Source organism: Echinops telfairi, unplaced genomic scaffold (genome assembly GCF_000313985.2).
Source record: "Echinops telfairi isolate 266 unplaced genomic scaffold, ASM31398v2 ScPeMD7_7468;HRSCAF=8506_0, whole genome shotgun sequence".
In the NCBI taxonomy this organism is placed as follows: domain Eukaryota; kingdom Metazoa; phylum Chordata; class Mammalia; order Afrosoricida; family Tenrecidae; genus Echinops; species Echinops telfairi.
In genome coordinates this window covers 10,852,698-10,863,583 of record NW_022111369.1, presented here as the reverse complement: position 1 = coordinate 10,863,583, position 10,886 = coordinate 10,852,698, and the positions used below count along the sequence as shown (strand labels likewise).

Genomic DNA, 10,886 nt, shown 5'->3' with positions numbered 1-10,886 from the left:
GCGGGGAGGGAAGGTAAAAATGAGGATCTGATACCCAGGGCTCAAGTAGAAAGCAAATGTTTTGAGAATGATGATGGCAACGTATGTACAAATATGCTCGACACAATGGATGTATGTATGGATTGTGGTAAGAATTGTACGAGCCCACAATAAAATGATTTTTTTTAAAAAGATAACTGAAAGGTAGTTTATTATTTTATACAGTTAATACTTAAATAAGAATAATAAAAGAGGTACACAAAACTATTTTGTGTTATAAGAAAAGTTTTAAAATATAAATAAAAAAATATTAAATATCTGACAAAAACAAGAAAACTGTTATTTAAGATATTTCCTTATTTCTTCGTGATTGGAGTCCTCACTTGGAATACCCTTCGCTTTCATCTGAGCTTCATCAGCTGTGTGATATGTCCTTAACCATCTCTGCACTGTACGAGTAGAATCCTGATCCTTTAGAGGTGGGCCACTTACACAGTAGTCATTGTGCTTGATAGATACATTTAGACAACTCCTCTTCTCTGAACATATTATGTTTGTCTTTGAAAATCCCCTTCCTGCTTGTACTGAACTTGAACCGATTGCTCTTTGAGTACTTTCAAGAATTGCATAATTGATGCATACTATCTTGTAGGAATTTGAGGCGTAGCACAAAGCTGAAAGGATGACAGCGTGTCACTCTGGTTGTTTGGCACTTTTTCTCTTTGCGGCCTATGTTTGTTACTAATGAGGAGCTGATACCCAGGGAATAAAAATGTAGTATTTCATCAAAAGTACTATGAGTTTATGAAAGGAATAAATGAACATTACAAGCATAGTTCTGTCTAGTTTTTTATACCTATGGATGGAATGAACTTTACTGCAGATGCTTGGAATGCGCCGTTGTGCAGGTGCGCATGATGAAAGAGTAAGGATTGTAAATCGGCGATTTCCACATTGGGCTTAGAGAGCACCTTGATGACAGGTTTCTCAGATACACATTAAAAAGGAGTCAGTGTGTGATGTCCACACTGGGCTTAGAGAGAACCCTATTGACAAGTGCTATTTTAGCAACCAATTCACTGAACTCACCAAAAATCAGGGATGGGGTCTGCAGAACCAGTGCAAACCACAGTTTTCTTGGGAGTGGAGCTGACCTCACTGCCCCTTCCGCTCTAATATGTGAAGATGATTCTGCCATGTTGTTCTTTCTTCACGTTGTTCATCTGGCCTCTGACGATTTGGCCTTATTTCCTTCCCCCTCATCTGCCACAGAGCCTGTGAGTGCCATCATGTCTCTTCCACTGTCTTGCCACCTGCGCTGGAAGCATGGTGCATCCACATTTATCTCTGTTGAAGAAATAGGCTTTTGCTCTCTTGGTTTTATAACTTACTACACAAAACGGCTATTTTTTTAATGTGTAAACTGTTAGTGGTAATCATTTTCCTTGTCAACCTATGTAATTTTGCTTTCAAAAATTCACACAACTTAATCCATATGTTGCATTACAAAGTAATGCTTGAAAAACAACAACAAAATCTTTTGTAAAGAAATCTAATAAGTATCCAAGCACCCAACGCATTTGCTTTTTCAAGTAAATTACAACTTGCAAAGTGATTAAATGCCTCAGGAAACAAAAAATTAAGCGCAGTCGGATCTAAGGCATAAATTAACTAGGCTGAGCGGTGTCCTGGCTACACATGGGCACATTTCCCATAGATTGTTCTTTGCCTTATTTGATTCTTTTGACCTACCAAAAAGTAGTATTTCAACATGGCTCTCTCTTAGCTTAAAAATTCTCTCCTACACACACATATTTGGTAGGGAGTAATACAAACAACATTAAAGTTGTCTAAATAATGAGGCTCCTCCTAACTATAATTAGAAAAAGAAAGAACCCTATTATGGGAGATTTATATCACAGCAAATGAGATCATTTGTATTAATCCCATGGGTTTCTTTTTCCATGATGATGCCTAAACAATGATCATTTTTATTTGTAATGTTATGCTGTACAGGGTATCTCACGCACAAGGATACTGGGTAAAAATAGAAAGTTAGATTTGATTTTAAAATTAGTACCTTTTTTTTTTTTTTTACCTAGTTGAATGTACTTGAGATTTAGTTCATGTTTCCAAGAGTTTCATAATATTTATAAATCTGGAATGGGGAGAGGGACTGTTTTAATAGAGGCTGCTTTTCCATAAAGCATTTGAGCATTGTGCTGCTGTATTTTTAGCTCAAACTTTGTGAATATTATGTGCAGCTTAGCCATCTCTCTACTTAAACCAGTCCTGTAAAGTACCTCTTGCTTTCAGCTTTCATTTCAGCATGGATTCTTTATCTGTAAGGATTCGTGCTTAAAAGAAAAATACCTTCATCAGCATTTGCTTTTGAACCATATACAGAAGTTAGGTTATCCTAAATTTCTTAAAATAATATAGTACAGAATGTGGTATAAATTTTATTTTTCTAGCCCTTGGTTCATAATGAAAGTTATCATTGTTATTTTAATGAACTTTAACAAAGTGCTTTGCCTGAGAACTGTAGGAAATCTGCAGAGAAAGGCAGAATGTGCTCATTTCTTGCCTCTTGGTGGCTGCAGATGAATTCCCTAAGATTTACAGCAAAATTTATAACTCTAGTCATAGGTTCTCAAACTTATATGGCTTACTGCTCACTCCCACCACCTTTTGGGGGAAAAAATAAATGACTCAGTGTCCCCTGGCAATTAAGAACTTTTGTACTATAGCTCACAATCCTGGATAAAGTGTAATATTTGTTTTTACATCTTCCCCCACCCCCACACACACTTGAAAACATTACTATAAACATTTATTAGGACTTTTGTGCCCGCTGACCTTTCTGTTCCTTCTCCTCTTTCATATTCATCATCTTCCGCCTCCAAATCAAACCTGTCTAAATTTCTATCAAAAATATAAGATTGTTAAAGGGATGGATAAATGGGTAGATGTGTGATAAGTCAGCTGCTAAGGGGTTAGTGGTAGAATCCAGGCCAAAGTTTGGAGTCCCTGGACAATTACAGATATTTAATGCACTCAGTTGTCAATCATCAAGGGAGATGCTGCAGTCACCCATGATGTAGCTCTTTAACATACATGACCATCTACTTCTGAATGAACAGCCACTGAAAACCCTCTGGAGTACAATTCTAATATGACACAAATGAGATCACCATGAGTTGAAATCAACTTGGGAGCAACTGGCTAGCTAGGTGTGCTTATAATTATTTAGTTAACATTATTTCAACTTTGCTGTGTGTTTGAACATTGTTGTATATAATAATATATGAGGGGGAAATTATTGCCACACAGACTGGAGAATGGGCATACACTTTAGTAGACCAATTTAAATTTAACAGTTATATATAAATATTTCACATTAATAAACTCTTAGCTTTCACAATTCTACATCTACTAATTTATTCTTCTTTTTTAATCATTTTAGTGGGAACTCTTTACTAATTTATTCTTTAAAAAACAAGCTGGCATGGACTCAGATACAAGCAAAAAGTATTAATTTTTGCCTAATTTGTAATAAGTACAAACTAGAAATAACATCAAGATCTTTTATTATTTGTCATATGATAATATAGCTAAATAAATACTATTTATTTTGAGATATATATATATATACACACACACACACACACATATATATATATTGTTTGTATGCTTTTTAATTGTTCTATTAGGGACTCATACAACTCTTATCACAATCCATACATACATCAATTGTGTAAAGCATATCTGTACATTCATTGCCCTCATCATTCTCAAAACATTTGCTCTCCACTTAAACCCCTGACATCAGTTCCTCATTTTTTCCCTTCCTTCATGAACCCATGATAATTTATAAATTATTATTTTGTCATATCTTGCCCTGTCTGACATCTCCCTTCACCCACTTCTCTGTTGTCCGTCCCCTAGGGAGGAGGTCACATGTAAATCCTTGTAATAGGTTCCCCCTTTCCGACCCACTCTCCCTCTACCCTCCCAGTATCGCCACTCACACCACTGGTCCTGAAGGGATCATCTGTTCTGGATTTCCTGTGTTTCCAGTTCCTATCTGTACCAGTGTACATCCTCTGGTCTAGCCAGACTTGCAAGGTAGAGTTCAGTTCACGATAGTGGGGGTGTATGGGTGTGAAGCATTTAGGAACTAGAGGAAAGTTGTATTTTTCATCTTTGCTACATTGCACCCTGACTGGCTCGTCTCTTCACCAAGAACCTTCTGTAAGGGCATGTCCAGTGGCCTACAATGGGCTTTGGGTCTCCACTCCGCACTCCCCCCCTCATTCAGTATGGTAAGATTTTTTTGTTCTGATGATGCCTTATACCTGATCCCTTCAACACCTCGTGATCACACAGGCTGGTGTGCTTCTTCCATGTAGGCTCTGTTGCTTCCGAGCTAGATGGCTGCTTGTTTACTTTCAAACCATTAAGACCCCAGATGCTATAGCTTTTGATAGCCGGGCACCATCAGCTTTCTTCGCCACATTTGCTTATGCACCCATTTGTCTTCAGCAATCATATCATGGATTGATATGAGGTAAGCACACAATGATATGATTTTTTGTTCTTTGATGCCTGATAACTGATCCCTTCAGCACCTCGTGATCACACAGGCTGGTGTGCCTCTTCTATGGGGCTTTGTTGCTTCTGAGCTAAATGCCTGCTTGTTTACCTTCAAGCTTTTAAGATGGTAGATCTATACATGGTATATTTTTACGTAACAATGGATAATTATAAAACATCATTCAAAATCTTATTGGAAAAAATTGAATTAAAACATCATGGACATTTTTGAAGTCCCTTCTCTTGTTGTTCCTAGGTGCCATAGGAAATGTTTCAACTCATAACGATGCTATTATACAACAAAATGAAATCTGCTCAGACTTGTCTGCCATCCTCATAATTTCTATGTGTAAGGCTATTACTGCAGTCAGTGCATCTCATTGAGGGTCTTCCTCTTTTTCAGTAACCCTGTACTTTACCAAGCATGATGTCCTTATCTAGGGTCTGGTCCCTCTTGATAATCTGTCCAAAGTACATCTTGTCATCTCTGTTCTTAGAATTCCTCAGACTGTATTTATTATAAGACAGATTTATCCATGCTACTGGTAGTCCTGGTATACAATGTGTTCTTTGTCAACACCATAATGTAGTTCCTCTTCTGTTTTCTTCTTTCATTGTCTAGTTTCATATGTATCTGAAGCAATTGTAAATACAATGATTTGGGTCAAGTGTACCTTATCTGTTAAAGTGACATCCTTGCTCTTCACCACTTTAAAGAGGTCTTTTGCAGCAGATTTGTCCAATGTAACATGTTATTTTATTTCTTGACTGCTGCTTCTATTAGCACTGGTGGGTTCAAACAGAATGTAATACTTAACTACTTCAATCTTTTCTCCGTTTATCATGATGGTATCTATTGGCTCTATTGTGAGGATATGTGTGTATGTATTATATTATATGGATTATATTATTAATATATGTATGCGTTATATGGATTATATTAAGTTATAATCCATCCTGAAGGCTGTGATCTTCAACAGGAAGTGTTTCAAGTCCTTTCGGCTTTTAGCAAGCAATCTTGTTTTATCTGCATACTTTGCAGCTTTTTTTGAGTCTTTTAATCCTGATGCCATCTTATTCTTTATTTAGCCCTGTTTCTTTCTTGTATTATTTATTCTGCATACAGATTGAGTAAGTATGGTAGAAATATACATCCCTGAAGCACACCTTTTCTGGGTGTGCATTTTAAACCATGTTGGGTTCCTTTGCTCCGTTCTACTGAAAGTCTCCTGTTCTGTTTAGAAGTTCTGCATGAGCACAATTTACTGTTTTTGAATTCCCATTCTTCACAATGTTAGTAATAATTTTTTAATGATGAGAACAATCTTTGCATATTTCAATAAAACACATGTTAATACACATCTTTCTGGTATTAAAAGCACATCTGACATCAGCCAAAATTTTCCTCATTCTAGTCCTCTCTATTTCCTTTGAATATCTAGCAGTTCTCAAGTGATGTACTGCTGCAACCATACTTGAATTCTGAAGATAGTGTCTAAACTTAATCTATGAGTGCTGGTTCATTCTTCTACAAATGGATATCCAGCTTTGCCAAAGATTGTCTCTTCCCCATTTAATGTGTCCAAATGATCCTTTGCCAAAGATCAGGTTTTGGTAGGAGGGTGAATTTACTTGAGGGTTCTCAATTGTTTGAGTAGCTAAGGCAAATGGAAAAAAAGAACTAAACAAAAAAATTTTAAAGAGCAGCTTGAAAAGACAAAGCCACATATTATATTGAGATATGGAAAGACCCAAAATTAAAAATAAATCAATAAATAGGAGGGGGAGGAAGAACACTGTTGCTCAGCATATCTTAAACTGAAAGAACTAAAAAAAAAAATTCAAGCCTGTAGTTGCAGTCTTGAAAGATTCTATGGGCAAAATATTGAGCAATGCAGGTAGAATCAAAAGAAGATGGAAAGAATACACATGGACACTGTACCTACCAAAAAGAACTAGTGTTCATTCCATCATTTCAGGACATAGGGTATGAGTAAGAACCAGTCGTGCTGAAGGAATAAATCTAATTGCACCGAAACATTGGCCAAAAGGAAGATTTTGAGAATTGATAGAATGCAGACTGAAATGCTTCAATACACTGAAGAAGCTCTGGAAGCACTCACTCCTATGCCAGGAATTTGGAATGCAACTACTTGGCCAACACACTGGAAGAGATCCATATTTGTACCTATTCCTAAGAAATATGACCCAACAGAATGTTCAAATTGTAGAATATCATTCATATCACATGCATGTCCAATTTTGCTGAAGGTCATCTAACAATGGTTTCAGCGGTGCATTGACAGTTTGCTGCCAGAGGTTCACGTAGATTCAGAAGAGGACACGAAACAAGGGATATCATTGCTGATGGCAGATGGATCTTGGCTGAAAGCAGAGAAAACTAGAAACATGTTTACTTGTGTTTTATTGACAATGCCAAGGCATTTAACTGTGTGGAACATAACAAACTATGGATAGCCTTGAGAAGGGGAATTCCAGAACACTTCACTGTGCTTCTGTGGAACTTGTACATAAATCAAGAGGCAGTTGTTTGAACAGAACAAGGAAATACTGCATGATTTAAAATTAAGAAAGGTGTGAATCAGGGTTGTATACCATGCTTATTTAATCTGAGCCAGTAATCAGAGAAGTCAAATTTTGCTGAATGTCACCCAGCAGTACATAGACAGGGTTCAGGCTGGATTCAGAAGAGAACATGCTACTATGGATATCATTGCTGATGTCAGAAGGATTATCAGAAGAAGAATGACGGATCCACATTGGAGGAAAGCTTATTAACAATCTTCGATATGCACACGGCATAACCTTACATACTGAAAATGAGAAGGACTTGGAGCACTTGCTGATGAAGGTCAAAAACTGCAGCCTTTAGTATGGACTACAATTTAATGAAAAAAATCCATACAACTGGACTAATAGGTAACATTATGATAAATGGAGAAAAGATAAGAAATTGTCAAGGGTTTCATCTTTCTTGGATCCACTATCATTGCTCCTGGAAGCAGTGATCATGAAATCAAAGTGTGTGTTGTGTTGGGTAAATCTGCTGCACTAGACTCTTATCTCTGATGCATTTTGTGATTGAAGGTAGCCCTCTTGAATTTTTATTATATAGTTTTCTGTTTTTCAATGTATAAAACCAAGGATTAATGAAACAACAAGTAGAATAAGGGTTCCTGGGGGTTTAGTGGGGGAGGAGAGGTAAAGGGGAGCTGATATAAAGGAGTTCAAGAAGGAGAAGAATGTTTTGAAAATATTATTAGCAACTGTACAATACTGCTTGATGTGATTGAACTATGGAATGATATTATATCTGTATTAGCTCCCAATAAGATGGTTTTGGAAAAGGAAATATAATTTTTTTTAATGTTGGAAAGTAAGGATGTTAAGACTTAAAAGTATGCCTGACAAACTAGGTATTTTCAGTTGCCTCATACTCATGTGAATGTTGGACATTAGATAAAGAAGACAGAAAAAGAATGGATACATTTGAATGATGGTGCTGGTTAACAATATTGAAAGTATCATGGACTGCCAAAAGAACAAACAAATCTGTCTTGGAAGAAATACAGTCAGAATACTCCTTAGGGGCAAGGACAGCATGTTGTCAGGAGGACCCCCGCCTGTGGAGAAAGAAAGACATCAAGTCTAATAAAGTACAGGACAGTGAAGAAGAGGCCGAAGAGGAAGACCTTCGACAAGCTGAATTAAGACCGTGGCTGCAGTGATAGGCTCAAACACAGCCACAGTGGTGAAAATGGCACAGGGCAGGGCAGTGTTTTGTTCTGTTGTACATAGGGTCAATAAAAATCAGAACTTGGTGGCATCTAACAAAAACAACAAGCTTTTACAAGGTGCTGTGGGGGCATAGCCCTGGGGGTTGTGCTGGGCTTCTGTTCTCAATCAGCAGTTCAAAACCAGCAGCCACTCCACAGGAAAAAGATGAGAGTTTATACTTGTGTTTAAAGAATTATAGTCTCAGAAACCCACAAGTGTCATTCTGTTCTATTTGAGCCAGTCAGTGAGCATCACAATCCACTCAACAACAATGAGACTAGTGAGTTATGATTTTATAGCGATGCCTTTTGACTTACATTTGTAGATTTTTCATCCCCATTTGCTGGGTTTTTTCTACAATATAAATTTTTCCCAGGTTTTATTTTTCATCTATGTAAATGGAGCAGGGCAGCTTTGGTGTCCTTAAATAATTTTTGATTGAAACAAAAGTATTATCTGGTTTTTCCTTTTATCTATATCACCAAAATCAGTTCTCTTATATTTTCTTCATCTGACTCTTGTTAAACGCACATTTGAAATATGTAAAAACAAGCAACTTCCTTCTTCTGAAGATATTTTTGTGGATTTGACTAGTAGCTATTGAGAAGAAAGTGAAGATGTTTTCATGCTGTTGGGCCCAAGGCATTTCATACTTGGAAATGCCCTATCTTTAATCTCTAATTGCATTACATTTCTGTCCCTGACTCATGAGGAAAGCAAGCTTCAAAGCAGAAAAGGGAAAATCCAATTTCTCTCTAAAGACAATGGCAATTGATAAATATATTCCAAGGCCTCTATGTGTGTTAACCAGAAAAACTGGCTTGAAAGGATATGCCAGTTTCATTTTGTCCTATGTAGCGTAAGCAATTCGCCAAAATTGATTAGCCTCCACAATAGATCTCTTCTTGGACTTCAGAGGAGAATTACCACTGGGTGTCTGTTTTGTGTATTCATCCAGCAAATATCCATTGAACACTTACTTTGATTATGACTATATGTAAAGTTTTGCTCATTGTTTCTAGTCATTCGAAGACAGTTTTTCATAGATTGTCTTTCAGTGGCCACTAGGGTAAGAGTAAAAGTAAAATAAGCTGGCTCAGTGACATCCACTCTGGGTTTCCAAGACTATTTATGGGAATAGAAAGCCCAGTCTTTCTTCTGGGAAGTGGCTGGTGGTTTCGAACTGTCCACAATGCTCATCACAGCCCAACACATAACCACTACACTGCCTGGGCTCCTCAGTTTATTCTAAGCCACTGAATATTCCTAATTCCATCTAATGCCACAGTACCCCGCACTCTTTTTCTGACCACCAAACTCCCATGATGAACTTACCAGGATACAGGAAAGAGCATTAGCTCTGACTTTCACTGGTAATCCTGGAAGCAAGGAGGAACAGATTGCTATGGGAAAGACAGGTAAATGAAGCAGAAGCATAGGCAAAGAATAACAAGGGTAGACTTAAGGGAGTTCTCATGTAAACTAAGACATGTAAATAAGAGAGCTTAGTTATTTGTCCTCAATTCAGACCTGATGGATCAAAAAGTGCCCTCTTTATTAAAAATTGTTTACAAAGATCTTTGCAGAAATGACTGTTTATGTTCAGTTTCTCTGTGGAAAGGAGGAAACTACAAACAAATCTGTATATCAATGGCTCTGCCTATAATTTTCTTTGGATTATGTCACACAAAGCCCATTCCCACCTCTCTTTTCTCTATGACATAAACTGAATGAAATTCCCTTTGTCCACACTATTATATCTTTGATGTTTTACTCCTCCAGCAGCATATTACACAATAATACTTTCATTTGTCTTCTCAAATTGCCCTCTGAAACGATCTGGTCACGTCACTGAGTTTTAGTGTGAGAGGGCTGTCAGATGCCTTTACATGGAGGAACTAACTGTGCAAAGATAGAGCTGAAGAACCCCTGAATTTTTAAAGCTGAAGGAACTGAGTTCATTAACTGGACATAAACAGAGGAAAATCTTAAGCCTTAAATTGGACAATTAAAGCTGATGGTGCCCGACTATCAAAAGATGTAGTGTCTGGGTTCTTAAAGACTTGAAGACAAACAAGCAGCCATCTAGCTGAGAAGCAATAAAGTCCACATGGAAGAAGCACACCAGCCTGTGTAACCATGAAGTGTCGATGGGATCAGGTATCAGGCATCAAAGATCCAGAACAAAAAACCATATCAATGTGAATGAGGGGGAGTGCAGAGTGGAGACCCAAAGCCTATCTGTAGACAATTGGATACCTTTACAGGAGGGTCACAAGGAAGAGATGAGGCAGTCAGGGTGCAGTGTAGCACCAAAGAAACATACAACTTTCCTCTAGTTCTTTAATACTTCCTCTTGCCACCCCCCACCCCCCACACACACTATCATGATTCCAATTCTACCTTACAAATCCAGCTAGACCAGAGCACTTACACTGGTACAGATAAGAGCTGGAGACAGGGAATCCAGGACAGATAAACCCCTCAGGACCAATAATGAGAGTAGTGGATAC

The 10,886-nt window shown here is 37.5% G+C and overlaps 1 protein-coding gene across 1 annotated transcript in view; it reads left to right on the top strand.

Annotated features, from left to right (window-relative positions):
• The window catches only part of GSTCD (glutathione S-transferase C-terminal domain containing), a 162,848-nt gene that overhangs the window by 129,237 nt on the left and 22,725 nt on the right, over window positions 1–10,886 (top strand). The gene's annotated exons all lie outside the window — the stretch shown is intronic.